Below are 16116 nucleotides of genomic sequence, written 5' to 3' on the forward strand. Positions count from 1 at the left end.
ATTCTCTTTTAGTTCTGCTACCTACTCCCCAGTCTCCATTTCTTATTCTTCATTCGCATCATGCCCACTGACTGACATGCCCCCAAGGTCTCTCTTGGGCCCTCTTCCCTTCCCCTTTTTGATGATTTCATTTGGTGATCTCATCAGCCCCCAGGGGTTCATTTATCAACTCTCCTCAGATAATTCCCAGATTTATGTATCTAGTCCTACTCTCTCCTGAGCTCCAAGCTCATGTTACCGACTGCTTTTTGTACATCTCCAGCTATATGTCCCATAGGCATCTCAAGCTCAACATTTCCAGAACAAAACTCATTATCTTTCTCCCTCAAGCCCTTCTCTTTTCCAGACTTCCCTATTACTCTTAAGGATACTACATCTTTTCAGTCACCCAAACTCTCAGCCTTGGTGTCGTTCTCCTTGTTTGTACTGATTTTACATATCCAGTCTTTTGGCAGATGTTTTTTTTACTTTACAGAATCTCTCCTCTAGTTCTGTCACACACTATCACTGGTGAGGCTCTGGATTTGGTCCTCGAGACTGGACCATTGGTTTTCTTCTTCAAGTCTCACTCTAATCTTTCACTAGGCTGCTGCGAAGATTTCCTAAAACAGTAAATCAGACTGTCAGTAAATTCTAATGTTTCCCTATTACCTCTAGGATCAAATGTAAAATACTCTTTGACTTTTAAAGTTCTTCATAACCTAGTCCTTTTCTTTGTTTCCAGTCTTCTTATACTTTATTCCCCTCTATGAACTCTTATCCAGTGACACTGGCCTTCTTGATGTTCCTTAAATATGGTACTCCACCTCCCAGTTCCGTGACTTTTCATGGTTTGTTCCTCATGACTGGAATGCTATTCCTCCACACCTCTGCCTCTTGGCTTCCTCTAAGATACAGCTCAAATCTTCCTACCCCTCCCCCATATTATTTTCCATTTTTTCTGTACAGTTTATTTACATATTGTTTCTCTGATTAGAGTGTGACCTCCTTGAGGGCAGTGACTGACTGACTTTGTATCCTTATTGCTTGCTTATTACACAATGCCTGGCACATAGTAAGCATTTAATAATGTTTTTTGATGGACAGACTGATGATGCTGTATATAATCATCCATCATCCTGTTTAAGATTTTTTTCTCTCATATTTTATTGTTTAATATTTTAATCTTCAACATTGATTTCCATAAGATTTTGAGTTACAGTTTTTCCCCCCATTTCTACCCTCCCCCCACTGCAAGACGGCATATACTCTGATTGCCCTGTTCCCAAGTCAGCCCTCCCTTCTGTCACCCCACTCCCCCTTCCCCCTTTCCCTGTACTTTCTTGTAGGGCAAGATAGATTTCTATGCCCCATTCCCTTATATATCTTATTTCCCAGTTGCATGCAGTTGCAAAGCGTCTGCTTTTAAAACTTTGAGTTCCAATTTCTCTCCCCTTTTCACTTTCCCACCCACCCTCTCTAAGAAGGAAAGCAGTTCAACATAGGATACACATGTATCATTATGCAAAATACATCCACAATAATCATATTATGAAAGACTAACTGTATTTACCTCCATCCTATCCTGTCCCCATTTATTCAGTTTTCTCCCTTGACCCTCTCCCTTTTCAAAAATGTTTGCTTTTGATTACCTCCTCCCCCATCTGCCCTCCCTTTTTCACCCTTCCCCCTTCTTTCCTGTGGGGTAAGATACCCAATTGAGTGTGTATGGTATTCCCTCCTCAAGTCAAATCCCATGAGAGCAAGATTGACTCATTCCTCCTCACCCTACCTCCTCTTCCCTTCCAATAGAACAGCTTTTTCGTGCCACTTTTATGTGAGATAATTTACTCCATTCTGTCTCTTTCTCCCTCTCTCAATATATTCCTCTCTCACCCTTTAATTTATTTTATTTTTTAGTTATCATCCCTTCATATTCAAGCCACCCTGTGCTCTCTGTCCATATATATGTATATTCCCTTCAACTACCCTTATACTGAGAAGGGTCTTATGAATTACAAGCATCATCTTTCCATGTAGGAATCCAAAGAATGCAGTTCAACTTTAGTAAGTCCCTTATGATTTCTCTTTCTTATATACCTTTTCATGTGTCTCTTGATTCTTGTATTTGAAAGTCAAATTTTCTATTCAGCTCTGATCTTTTCATCTAGAAAGCTTGAAAGTCCTCTCTTTTATTGAAAATCCATATTTTGCCTTGGAGCATGATACTCAGTTTTGCTGGGTAGGTGATTCTTGTTTTTAGTCCTAGCTCCTTTGACCTCTGGAATATCATATTCCAAGCCCTGTGATCCCTTAGTGTGGAAGCTGCTAGATCTTGTGTTATCCTGATTGTGTTTCCACAATACTCAAGTTGTTTCTTTCTGGCTGCTTGTAGTATTTTTTCCCTGACCTGGGAACTCTGGAATTTGGCTATAATATTCCTAGGAGTTTTCTTCTTGGGATCTTTTTCAAGAGGTGATTGGTGGATTCTTTCAATTTCTATTTTACCCTCTGGTTCTAGAATATCGGGGCAGTTTTTTTGATAATTTCTTGAAAGATGTCAGGCTCTTTTTTTGATCATGACTTTCAGGTAATCCAATAATTTTTAACTTATCTCTCCTGGATCTATTCTCCTCGTCATTGGTTGTTCCCCGTGAGATATTTGATATTGTCTTCCATTTTTTCATTCCTTTGGTTTTGTTTTATAATTTCTTGATTTCTCATAAAATCACTAGCTTCCACTTTCTCCAATCTAATTTTTAAGGTGGTATTTTCTTCAGTGGTCTTTTGGACCTCTTTTTCCATTTGGCTAAGTCTGCCTTTCAAGGCATTCTTCTCATTGGCTTTTTGGAGCTCTTTTTCCATTTGGGTTAGTCTATTTTTTAAGGAGTTATTTTCTTTAGTATTCTTTTGGGTCTCCTTTAGCCAGTCATTGACTTGTTTTTCATGATTTTCTTGCATCACTCTCATTTCTCTCCCCAATTTTTCCTCTACTTCTCTTACTTGCTTTTCCAAATCCTTTTTGAGCTCTTCCATGGCCTGAGACCAATTCATATTTTTCTTGGAGGCTTTTGATGTAAACTTTTGTTGACTTCTTCTGGCTTTGTCCCCCCCCAAAATTCAATAGTCTGCACCCTTTTTCGCTTCCTGTTCATGTTCCCAGCCATCTGTTTAACCCTTGAGCTTTGTGTCAGGGTATGACTGCTTGTAGAGTAGAGAGTACTTTGTCCCAACCTTTAGGGGCTGTGCTCTGTCACAGCAGCGCTCTTCCTCCCCCAAGAACCGCCAACCAGGACTGTGATGCAGATACAAACAGGGAAAAGCAAGAGAACCTGACTCTGTGACAGCAAAGCACTCCTTGACCTCCCAGTCTGATCTACACTTGATTTCTCCCACTGTGTGAGCCAGGGACTTTGGAAGCAACTGATGCTGGAGCTCTGGAAGCAGCTTCAGGAGCTTCGTGCTGCTGCTGTTGCCACTGCCAAGCCACCTCCCCCACCCCCAGGTCTGGGGCCAGACTGCTCTCTAACCTGATCCAGCAGTTTTCCCAGTAACTTGCTTCATTGTCTTTGGCGTTTGTGGGTTGAGAAGTCTGGTAACTGCCACAGCTCAGTGATTCATGGCCCTCAAGCTTGTTCCACCTGACTCCCAGTCTGGTTGGTCCTGGTGGGGCCCATGCTGGGCTGTGCTCCAGCACGGTGTGATAGACCCTTCCCAGCAACCATCCAGGCTGTCCTGGACTGGAGACCTGCTTCCTTCTGCTATTTTGTGGGTTTCGCAGCTCTAGAATTTGTTCAGAGCCATTTTTTACAAATGTTTGGAGGGATTTGGGGGAGAGCTTAAGTGAGTCCCTGCTTTTCTCCCGCCATCTTTCCCCCTCCCCGCTTTTAAGATTTTATAGGTGTTTATATTCAAATCTGGTATTGACTTTGACAGCCATCATTATTTAGTTAAATGTTTGCTGACTAAGATTCTTTCTAAGTTCTTTTGTTCACCTCGTTACAGAAATGAATTAATGTTGGTTTAACTTTAGGATTAAATGATTATAGTTGGTGTTGATGTCATTTCCATTTATTTCCAATTTTTGTTTTTCAGTAGCTTGTTCAGGGTTAAATCTTCTTAACTATATATTGCATTTTTCCCATTACTATTTTTTAAAAAAAGCTTATAAATTCTTATGTTAGCTCTGATGAGTCAGTGGCTGTGCACACACAGGTGACTCATTGATAACTCTCCTCCCACATCCATAAAAAGGCTTTTTCTGTCAGTTACAATATAGTCATTTTGATTTTTTGTGGTAATGTTTGGTGCTTGTCATATCTCGGAGCCTACCAATTTCTCCCTCCATTCTTCCCTTCCTCCCTTCCTTCCTTCCTTCCTTCCTTCCTTCCTTCCTTTCTTCCTTTATTTCTTTTTCTTCATGATGGAGAATGAATTTTGGAGGGATGATTTATTTCAATTTCCTGATTTGAGATAGGAGTATATTTCTGCCTTCTCAAACAGAGATAAGAATCTGTCAAGAATCCTTAGGAATTTTGCAGTCTTTAGAAACTCATCCCAGAGCTTAACAATTCTTACTTAGAGGACATTTTCCTATCAATTAAATTGTAATTTAGTTCCATTTCATCTTTTTCATTTTTTTGTTCTACCCTTTAATGAGTATCACATGAATAGTTGCTTAAATGTGCTATTGTTGTAAGTGTTTCCTCAGATTTGGGAAGATTAGAATAGGAGCTGTTGAATTACTGTAGTGAAGTAACTAAGGAAACCTTCCTATAACATTGACTTATTTGCTTGACTTTTGCCTGCTAATCTTTGAATCATTTTTATAGTGGCAGATAAGTGGTATAGTGAAAATTGCTGGACTTCCGTGGTGGAAGTTCTTATCTTCTCTTGGCTGCTTACTAGCTATATGTTACTTTGTCAATCAATAGTCAATAACCTTGTATTTGTATTCCTAGCTCTTAGCACAGTGCCTGGTGAACAGTAAATACTATTCACTTATTGACTGAGGTCACTTAACTTTGCTCAGTCTCAGTTTCCTTATCTATAAAATGAGGATAATAATAGCACCTGCTTGCCAGTGTTGTGAGGATTGAATAAATTCATATATGTAAAGCACTTTGCAAATCTCAAAACACTATGTAAACACTAGTTATTGTTAATACTGTTTCTAGTGTAATGAATTACGTTATTTGAAGAACAAATTGTATGTACTCTTCTCTTTCAGTCTTTAAAGATCAATTACTCAGCTTCATTAATTTAGAAACACACTTAAGAGGGGCAGAAGTTTCTTCTAAATCTTTTTTCTTCCTATTTATAAGGACAATAAAAGACATTCTTGTTACTCCATCCCCATCCCTCCAGATGTTCTATCATTTCTTAGTAAGCCAGATGATTGTTGTAAGTACAGTGCCTACACATGGTAGGTCCTTAATACATATTTGTTGTACTGAATTGATAAAGGCTAGAACCTACAACAAGGCAGTGAGCTAAGAAAAAGAGGGAAGATGAGTTTGGGCTGGAGAGGAAGGATTGTTTATGGGAGGTAGGATTAAGTATGGATAGAATTTGGACATGTAGAAGTATGGTAGAAAAATACAGAAGGATGATGATGGAAAAGGATCATGACGAAATGAGAGTCTAGATCATGGTATGATCTAGAGTTTGTTGTCGAGGGTAGATGTCAGTATAGAGTATAATTAGCGCCAGTGATAATGAGAGTCAGCCAGCTTTTTGGAGTGGAGAAGCCTTCAGTGGTGTGGAAAGAGCAATAAGGTTAATGAGATAAAGATAATGATTTTTTAAATGGAAAATTAAAAGTTAAAATTTTTTCTTGCCTCATATATTAAAAAACTGAAATTAACCTTTCTTCCTCCCCATCTTCCCCTGCCCCCTTGAAAAACATTAAAAAAAAAAAGGAATAATCATGGGCAGACTGGCTTTTTCCTTTGTTACTCATACTTTACTCTGTATTTCCCATCCCCATTCCTTTGAATTGTCTGTCCGCTATGCCTGAAATATACTCCCTCCTTACCTGTCTCTCAAGAAATTCCTCTCTTCCTTCCATGTGAAGCTTTAGAATTACCTTTTACATGAAGCTTTTCCTGACTTTCCATTCTTAAGTTCTTTTGCCCTCCCTACCAAACTATTTTGTATTTATCTACTTTTTTCTTGCTTACTAAAACTACCTTGTACTGAATTACTTTTTTAGGTCTAATTTAATATCCTCATGTATATGCTTACATAAGTATTTATTTGTCTTCTGGCTTAAATATAAGCTTCTTGACAGTAGGGATCTTTTCATTTTTTATATTTATATTCCCAGTACGTAGTATAGTGCCTGCCACATGATAGGTGCTTAATAAATATTTGTTGATTGATATTAAAATTAGATATACTTACCATTTAAAGACTATATCAGTAAATTTGAGGGAAAATGATGTTACTGTGTTGTTTTATTCACATTAAGGAAATTAAATATTTCCGCCTGGCATAGTGTTATACAGTAGTTTGCTTTTGGTCTATATCATAGATGTCATGATTGTCTTTTAAGAATCACCACTTAGATACCTGCCACCTACACATACTTCATAGGGTGAGAAGTCCATAGGTGTTATACATTGTACATGTTTTTGGACTTTTTCAATATATATGCCTACAGTTGTGCTGAAATTTCCTTTCCTCTCTAAAAAAATACTGTTTGTCATATGTGAGGCTCTCTACAAAGGGCAGAGGGAGGGACATTTGGGATAACTATAGGGATATGAGAAAAAGAAAATAACATACATTACCACTTAGAAATGGAGATGTGGAACCTTCATGGAGTATCACCTTTATTTTTTTTCCTATAGTAAACTATCTCAGCTCAGTGGTGCCATCTTCAGGTTTTAAAGATGTCAACATTTTTCCTTGGTTAAGTTAGTCTCTTGTAGAGAGACCACAGAGTTATTTGTTCTTTACCTTCCTGTCTCCATGACAGCTTAGTATTTAAGGTGAATTTCTCAGGAAGCCTAACTATGTTCTTTTATAGAATATTCAGGGTCCCACAGGATAGGAACAAATAAAAAAGGTTCTATACCTCACAATTTACAAAGGCTCTTGGTATTTTTATCTTTTTATCTAGAAGGTATAGGCACAGGGGTGGGAAACCTGCAACCTTGAGGCCACATGTGGCCCTCTAGGTCCTCAAGTACAGCGCTTTGAATCCAAACTTCACAGAACAGATACCCTTAATGAAAGGATTTGTTTTACAAAACTTGGACTGAGTCAAAAGACTGTTCCCAAGGACCTAGAAGGTCACATACAGCCTCAAGGCCACAGATTTTCCACTCCTGGTATAGGGTATCTGACTGCTCTGGGACATGACTCCTTCCTGCATAAAATTCTTTTTGTTCTGGGTCTTGCTGTTCAGTTGCAATTTCATGGCCACAGAATTTGCTAGCTTTGAACGACCCTTTCTGAAACAATCTTCTCCAGCTTTCATATATATTGGAGCCTAAGCAAAGACTTCTTTTCAGTTGGCCCTCCAGCTAGGTCATCTTAGGCTCTCCCCTTCTAACTCTGTGGCCATATCCTGGAAAACAAAAAAAAAACCGGTTCAGCAAACATTTATCCTGTGTGAGGGACTGCTTTAGGGACTGGTGATCTGAAGATGAGACATAACCTATGCTGAAGGAGTTGATATAGGGTTTAATTAGGAGAAAAGACACACAAATAACTATGATACAAGGGAGAGTGTGGTAAGTGCAAAGGAGAATTTTTAAGGGCAGAACATTCCCAGAAATTTGAAGAGTGGGAGACATAGCACTTGAGCGTTGGGCTTTAATGGAAAGGAAGAACTTTAGTGAATGGAGTAGAATTTGATGGCTGCTCCATAAGAAATAGCTAGAGCAAATGTTTGAGATAGAAAAGAGTAAGATGAGAATGTGGGATGGATAGGAAGTAGTTCTGTTTGGCTGTAATACGAGAGTAAACATGACAGAGTGTAGCATGGGCATACCTTGGGGATATTGTAGGTTTGGTTCTAGACTTTTGCAATAAAGTGAGTATCACAGTAAGGTGAGTCACATGGCTTTTTGGTTTCCCAGTGCATATAAAAGTTTATATCTTATTGTAGTCTATTAAGTATGTAATTATGTCTTAAAAATGTATATACCTTAATTAAAAAAATACTTTTTTGCTAAAAAATGCTAACCTTCATCTGAGCCTTCACCAAATTGTAATCTTTTTATGAGTTATAATCTTTTTGCTGGTAAAGGGTCTTGCCTTGGTGTTGATGGCTACTGACTGATCAGGGTGTGGTTGCTGAAGGTTAGGGTGACTGGCAATTTCTTAAAAGAAGACAACTATGAAGTTTATTGCATTGATTGACTCTTCCTTTCATGAAAGATTTCTCTGTAACATGGGATGTTACCCACAGTAGTAAAGTTGGAGTCAGTCTTCACAAACCCTGCCACTGCTTTATCAACCAAGTTAATTTAAAATTCTTCAATATTGCTGTTTCTCAGGGAACAGGGAGAATCTAAGGAGAGGAAGAGAGATGGGGGAACAGCTGGTTGTAGGAGCAGTTCAAACACATACATTAATTGATTAAGTTAGCTGTCTTATTGTAGATGCAGTTTGTGATGCCCCAAAACAATTATAACAGCAACATCAAAGTTCACTGATTGTGGATCACCATAATAGATACAATAATAATAATGAAAAATTTGAAATATTGGGAGAATTACCAAAACGTGACAGAGATATAATGTGAGCATATGCTCTTGGAAAAATGGCACCAATAGACTTGCTTGATGCAGGGTTGCCACTAACCTTTAGTTTGTAAAAAATGCAGTATCTGTGAAGCACAATAAAACAAGATATGCCTGTACTGTAAGGGTAGGTTGGAGCCAGATTGTGGGGAGCAGAATTGGAGCCAGGAAATGGATAGATTGGTGAGGTGTGAAGGCAGGTTTGAATCCCTCCTCATGCACTAACAGCATGAAATTGGGCAAGCCATTTAATCTCTCTGAGACTCAGTTTCCTGATCTCCAAAATAGAAGTAATAATAGTACTTACCTCACAAGATTAAGGATCAGAGGAGATCGTTTATGTAAAGCACTATGCAAATCATCAAGTGCTATGTTTAATTATTAGATACATTCCAGGATCAGGAGTTTATACTTTTATTCTATAGGGAGTAGGGAGCCCCTGAAGGTTTTTTGTTTCTTTGTAGAGGAGTGATATGGTGAGAATGATGTTTAAGAATTATGCTAGTAAACACATGAAGGATGGAAAAGTAAGCCAGTAGCTTGGAGATAAGTAGAAAGATAATGAAAAAGGTCTTTACAGAATCTCAGTATCTTAAGTTTTAGACTTATCTTGGAAGAAACTTAAGAGGACACAGCACCAGAATAAGAATCTCATCTACAAGATAACTCTTGCATTAGATGACACTAGTGGTTTCCAAGCTTGTTTTCTCATGTATCTTATCTGTACCTAAAAATTTTTATTTTAGAATGTGCTCTAAATTTACATATGTCTGTTATATGATTTACTACTGTATTAGTATATTATACATGCACTGTAAAACATAAAAATAGAAATAAAAAGAATTGAAACAATATTTAAATATAATTATTCATTTCATTAGTGGTGTAAAACCTTTTATTTTCACTAAACAATATTGATAAAAATATTTTTAGTGAGGACAATGCAATTGAATATGCTTCTGCATTTTTAAAAGTATAGTTTCAGTGATTTATGATATCTGGTGCTATGTGGATTTTTTTTTCAGTACTTTATAAAAATTGTTGTTGTAACTGAAAAAGATACCTCACAAAGATCAGTAGATTGAAATGGAAGAAAGGCATCATGGACTGTGCTTACTAAATCAGCACACTCATTTTTCAGTGCTGTCCACCAGTCATGCAAAGGTTTTTCTTGAAATTCCTTTGGCTAGTAAAGTTCCATCTTCCATGATGTTGGTTACCTGTATTTGCGAATTGAGTGAAAGGTACTATATTTTTTTTAACAAAGTCCATTAAAATTCAGTTTTGGAGATTTTTTTTGTTTGCAGAGTTTTAAAATGTGCAGATGGTAGAGTTTTTAGAGTGACGCCCATGTCCTTTTTGATAACAAAAAACTTAGTTTTAAGATATCTTGGTAATTGTGATGGCTTTGTATTATGGTTCTCTCATTTCAAGGTGCAATGTACACTTAGGGTGAGACTTCTCAATTCTGTAGACTCTTCCATATTTATAGTGAATTTCAATCTATATTTCAAATAATCTATAATTTTGGATTTTTATGCCAGCTTTTTGTCAGATATGATTTATTTTTACCTCTTATTAAGAAGTGTCAACTGCCATTTTCTTGTTATTTGATGGTGTTTATAATGTCAGTATTATTTTAAAGCTGAAGTTTCCTTGTTGAATCCTTTTACGGTTAGTTTGTACAATATAATCTGCGCAAATTCCCTTAACTGGTTATATGCAAATGGCAATACACCACCATATACTGAAGGCAAATGAGTAAGGGTAGCATTGTCAATCTATCTCGTCTATAAAATGCCCTTTTCCCTCTAAGATACCTTGAGTACTGATTGTGATGCATGGCATATCTTTTTTGATAACAAAAGTGTTTCCTATCTTTTTATACTGTATTCCCTCCCATTTACTCTTTGATATAATGACACTAGCCTTCTTATTATTCCTCACACAAGAAGCTCCTAGTTCTGTGTATTTTCACTGGCTTTCCCCCCTTTTCTCTCTCTCTTCCCCTCCCCCCTTCCCCTTTTATGCCTGGACCTTCTCCCTATTAATCTCTACTTCCTAGCTTCTTTCAAGTTTCAGCTACAGTCCACTTTGAAAGTTTTTTCCCCCCATTCTTTCTTAATGATAGTGCTTTCCCTCTGAGATTATCTCTTCTATAAGTTTAGTATGTTTTATATATAATATATATACATATATATGTGTATATGTGTGGATAGATAGTTTCAGTTATTTTAGTTGTGACTCTTCATGACCACATTTGGGGTTTTCTTGGTAAAGATACTGGAATGGTTTGCCATTTACTTCTCCAGCTCATTTTACAGATGAAGAAACTGAGGCAGACGGAGTTAGGTGATTTCCCCAGGGTCACACAGCTAGTAAGCATCTGAGGCCGGATTTAACTCAGGAAGTTGAGTCTTCCTGACTTTATGCTCTGTACTTTATCTACTGCACCACCTTGCTATACATGTTTGTGTGAGTTCTTTGAGAGCAGGGTTGTCTTTTGCCTTTGTTTCTACAGGGTTATAGGTCTGGTACATAGTAGATGCTTAATGAATGATTCAACTAAACTAATGTTTCGCTTGGCTGCCATGTCTCTCTACTTGGTGAGGACGTAAGGTATTTGTTGTCTAAAGTGGTATCTGATAATGACAACTACTTTAACATTAAGTAAACTAATGAAGGAAATTGTGATAATCAATATCTTTATCTTTTTCAATTTCCTGTTTATTAGCATGATAGCTTGTGGGAATAATTCTTAATGAAGTAGTTGGAGATGTATAGTGTTGTCTTATTACCCATTTAAAAAATAGATATTGATTATGACCTTTGTTCTATCTGGTTAATTTGACTGTACCCAGAGATTCTTATATGATTCCCAGATCGATAACTATTACTTACTATGTGTTAGGATTTAGATAATTTTATTTTTGTGATGTTTTGATGTTTTCAATTTTCTGGCTCTTCTAAGAAAGTATCATAAATAAGTGCAAAATTTCTGAGTAGTCTTCAAATTTTTGGCCTTTTAAATTTCTTAACCTGAATGATTATTTTTTCCACATACTTTTTTGACTTTTCTTCTGTGTTCATTTTTTTTTTTGAAATCTCTGCATATCAACGTATGTGTTAACTTGGAGACCGAAAGCATCCTACAAAATTGTTAATAGAATTTTTTGTACCTCTTCATCCTCTATAACAAATGTTGGCCCATAATCTGAGGCTAATACCACCCCTTCCCATTCCTGCCCTGTGTTCGTTATGAACATTGCAAGAGGAGCTGACCCAAATGTCTCATTCAATGGTTTAGTTATGATGAAACCAAATAATTTTGAACAATTTTTTTTATTTGTCAAATCCTTATTGGGTAAGTGGGGAAGATTGGCAGGGTCCAGTTTAGTCCTTCTTGGCAGCAGCCTTCCTCATGGCAGCTAGGACATTGCTGAGCTCCTCTCTCTTCCTCTTCACCTGGATGGAGTTACCACCCTTTTTTTTTTGATGAACTTAAGGGCTCTCCTATCCTTAGAGACCTTTAACAGTTCCATGGCCTGCCTCTCATAAGGGGCAAATCCACACACTTCCTGGATCATCTCTCTCACAAACTCAGTGTGTTTGGTCAAGTGCCCATGGCAGCGGCAGTGTCGTGGCTTTGAAACGTTTTTTGGTAACTTTGTGGCCCTTGTTGAAGCCCACGGCCATGGGGTATCGGATGTTTATGGCTGTGGCGCGTAGTCCCAATGGCAGTCACAGTAGAAAGTGGGAGAGGTAACCTTGTAGTCTAAGGTGGTATCTGGTATGACAACTACTTTAACATTAATTAAAGGACTTGTGAGCCATTCTTTCATTAAGTTACAGCTTTCTTTTTTTTTTTTTGGATTTCGTTTATAATGAAACCTCCCGTATTGATGTGACTTAATTCTTTTAATAGAATTTCAATTTTTTGGTTTTGGACAATGATACTACATTTACAGTAACAATTGTTAGTTTGCAGACTTTCTATAAATATTGTATCATTCTTGGCACACTCTGACCCTTTTCTACTACTTTATCATTGTCACTTTGGAAGCAAAAGAGGACTGCATAGTTCTGACAGCCTTTTTTCTTTTGTTTTGTTTTGTTTCATTGGTTGTCTTGGCCAAAAAATTGATCAACTAGTGGACAACTTATTGGTGATACACCCGTTTAGGTATGGTACTTTTACTAGGTCTGTACTTGTATAGCTTGATCAACCCTGCCTACTGCTTTTAGTACTAAAGTACTCATTGCCTCCCAGAACTCTGGGATACCCCAAAGACTTAATGATGTATCAGCATGAAACTTTGTGGAGGTTGAAATTAATTTTACTCACATAAAGTATTTTAAAGTAATGGCACCTAAGCACTCTTAGTCATTTAGTGATCTTAATTGGCCCTTACTAAGTTTTGTGGATCTCTCCTGTTTTTAAAATTTATACTTGTTTATCTGACTTCTCCTTAGCTCGTATTATTACATTTCCTTGTATCATTTGAAATCTAAATGTTTCACTTGATGGAATCCCTGATTCTCTTATGAAAATTTGATTGCCTTGTAGGATATCTTTTACTATTGCAATATCATTTTACCTCTTTCTGTTTCTTTAAATAATTCTTTATCGTCTCCTCTTTCCTCTTGGAACTTAATCTCCTCTCTCCTCCTTTAAACTGTAGGTGCTTAATTAGGTTTTAATTGATACTTTTATTAAGCACTTACATTCAGACCACTGTGCTAGTTGCGGGAGAATTGTCATACGTACATATATCATACAAAATAATGCAGAAATGTATTAGAAAGGTACAAAGTAACGTATGAAATCTGGTCAGGGGACATAGCATTCTTGAATTGGGAGGGGGACAAGGGAAAAAGCTTCTTGAAGGGAAGTGGCCAGTGGAAGCTAGACTGGTATGTTTTCTAGATTGAAACCTTGCTCAAGGCATATACCTCTAATACATAAGCTTTATAAAATATTTTCCTCAGAACAACCCTGAAAGGTAGATAGTACAAATATTGTCCCCATTTTAGAGAGTAGGGGAACTGAAACTAGGATCATATAGTTAATAAGTATGAGAGCTAAGATTGGAACTTAGGTCCTCTAACTTTTTTTTTTTTAACCACTTGCCTGTTGTCTCATTATAGATGAGTTAGAAAACTTTTTCCTTTTCAAGATTGGGAAGAGCGGAGTATATTTATATACAAATGGAAAAGGAGCCATTGGAAGTGGAGATTTTGAAGATACATGAAAGATGGAGGGGGATGATTGTTTACACAATATGATCGTTTGAACACTTTCTGAGAAGATGTCCTCCCACCTTTCTAGCTTTTTACTAACCTTGAAAAGTCTTAGTTAAAGGCGAATATAGCTCTAGGGACCATCAAACTCCACTTTGGGAACAAGAGTTTTTGAAAAGTTTTGTATTTAAATTTTTCTCCATACTGTTACGATGAGCTATCACAATCTATTTGCTTAAATATCTACATTTATATTTTATGATTATAATTTTCCTTATCCCTGGAGCAATTATTTTTGTCAGATGAGCCAAGTCCAAATTTTTTATATTTTAAAATTTAATTCGTTAACTGAATGAAATGTAATATCTGGATGTTACTAATACAGTGTTGGTTTGCATGTTGTCAAACCTAACTGACTTTTTTTGGTAAGATGTGTAGACTTGTAATAGGCATTTGGCATTTTATGTTTTGGGAAGTAGAACAAATCTACATAAACTTCTCTGCCTTTTGCCTCTGCTATGTTCATAGATTCCAGAAGGGCTTCCTGTATGGACCTCAAGCCTTGGAGGTAGCAGAATATTCAGCAGAAGGTAAAGAGGAGTGCTGCCTTCTGGTGTCATTGTGTGTGTGTGCTGGATTGGGTGCCATGACTTAATGCTGCTTTTCAGGAAGGATAGCAAAAATATTAATAATTTAAATAGTGTCCTTACATATGATATCCAGGAATGGATCCATGAAAAGATGAAATTATCTTTAAGTCTCTGGACTTCTTGAATATCTTTACTTTTGCCCTTAACTAATAGCATCTCTTTATTTTGCTTGATTACAGATAATTAGGGAAAAATAGAGGGAGAGTTATTGTGATATGTAGTGTTTACCATATATTTTTTTGCACTATCTTTACTAGAATGGGTCTTCGTATTTAATTGGGAGACAGTCTATCAGGATTGGGGAACCTGGGTCCTTGAGGCCACATGTGGCCCTTTGACTGAATCTAAACTTCCAAGTGGGACCCTTTTGTGAACTTCAGATTGAGGGCTGCATGTGGCCTAGAAGCAGCAGGTTCCCCACCCTTGGCTGGATCCTAACGAACTTAAGGGTAAGTATTTTTACTAAAGGAAGACTTGTCCTTGAAATTTTATTATATGAAGAATGTGCCAGAAAGTTTGGTTTTTATAGTAAGTATGCTAATTGCTTGTCCTTTGGGAATTCAGTACTTTCTCTTAGGTTCCTTTTTTTTCCTGTGGCAGGGATTTTAATCTTTTTTACATAGATCTTAATTACTTTTTTACAAGTTAGTAAATATGGCTAATATATTTTGAAATCTTTATTCTGGTTAACATTTTTTATATTTCAGAGAAAGAGTTTGACTTTTAAATGCCAGATGGAGATATTAATTCCTTTGAATTCTTGAAATGGCTTATAAAACTTCTTTGGAAAATTCATGGACAGCACACTTTTTAAGAAAGATATTCCAGCCTCCATAAACTATTCCTGGATAGGTTAAGCATTTTGGGGTACAATTTTCTTTAGGGATACTCATATGAAATGATTCCATTATAGTTCTTTAATCAGCTGTTCAGATATAATAGTCTTATTTACCATTATCCCACTTTGTTGGTAGCCAGTGATAAAAATTATTAGAGTATTTTCTATTGTTCATCTACTTAATTTTCCAAAATTAAAAATATACAACTTAGGCTTTCCTAATGGGAAATATTAATCATTTAATAAAATACTATCTACATGTCATTAAAGAACTATAAGGCAATCACTGTACTAGGTGTTGGTGATACAAGTATGAAGAGTAACAGTGCCTGCATGTAAGGCACTTATATTCCAGTGGAGTAGACAAGTACTTACGCTATAAATAAAAAGTAGCAAAAACAGCAATAAAAACAGCAAAAAATAAAGTGAATAGATGGTAGTTTGGGGGAGGGATGACCCTAGAAGTTGAGAGGAAATCAAGAAAAGTTTCCTTTAGAAGATGCTGTTTGAGTTGCACTTTATAGGAAAGGAGGTAAACTTTGAGTGCATTCCAGGTATATGGGACAGCCAGTGCAAAAGTATAGTGTCATCATGTGAGGAACAGAGAACAGGTCATTTTAGCTGCATCTTAGAGTGTTGACAGGGCAGTTAA

General features: G+C 36.8%; 1 protein-coding gene across 3 annotated transcripts in view; it reads left to right on the top strand.

Annotated features, from left to right (window-relative positions):
* CDK19 (cyclin dependent kinase 19) overlaps window positions 1-16116 on the top strand; it is a 238178-nt gene that overhangs the window by 25105 nt on the left and 196957 nt on the right. The window contains exon 2 of one of the 3 annotated variants that reach the window (XM_036766309.1): window positions 14505-14566. The exons of the other annotated variants lie outside the window; for them this stretch is intronic. The gene's annotated coding sequence lies outside the window, so the exon portion shown is untranslated. The remainder of the gene's footprint in view (window positions 1-14504; window positions 14567-16116) is intronic. 3 annotated transcript variants of the gene reach the window in all.

The sequence above is a fragment of the Trichosurus vulpecula genome, chromosome 7 (genome assembly GCF_011100635.1).
Source record: "Trichosurus vulpecula isolate mTriVul1 chromosome 7, mTriVul1.pri, whole genome shotgun sequence".
Lineage (NCBI taxonomy): Eukaryota > Metazoa > Chordata > Mammalia > Diprotodontia > Phalangeridae > Trichosurus > Trichosurus vulpecula.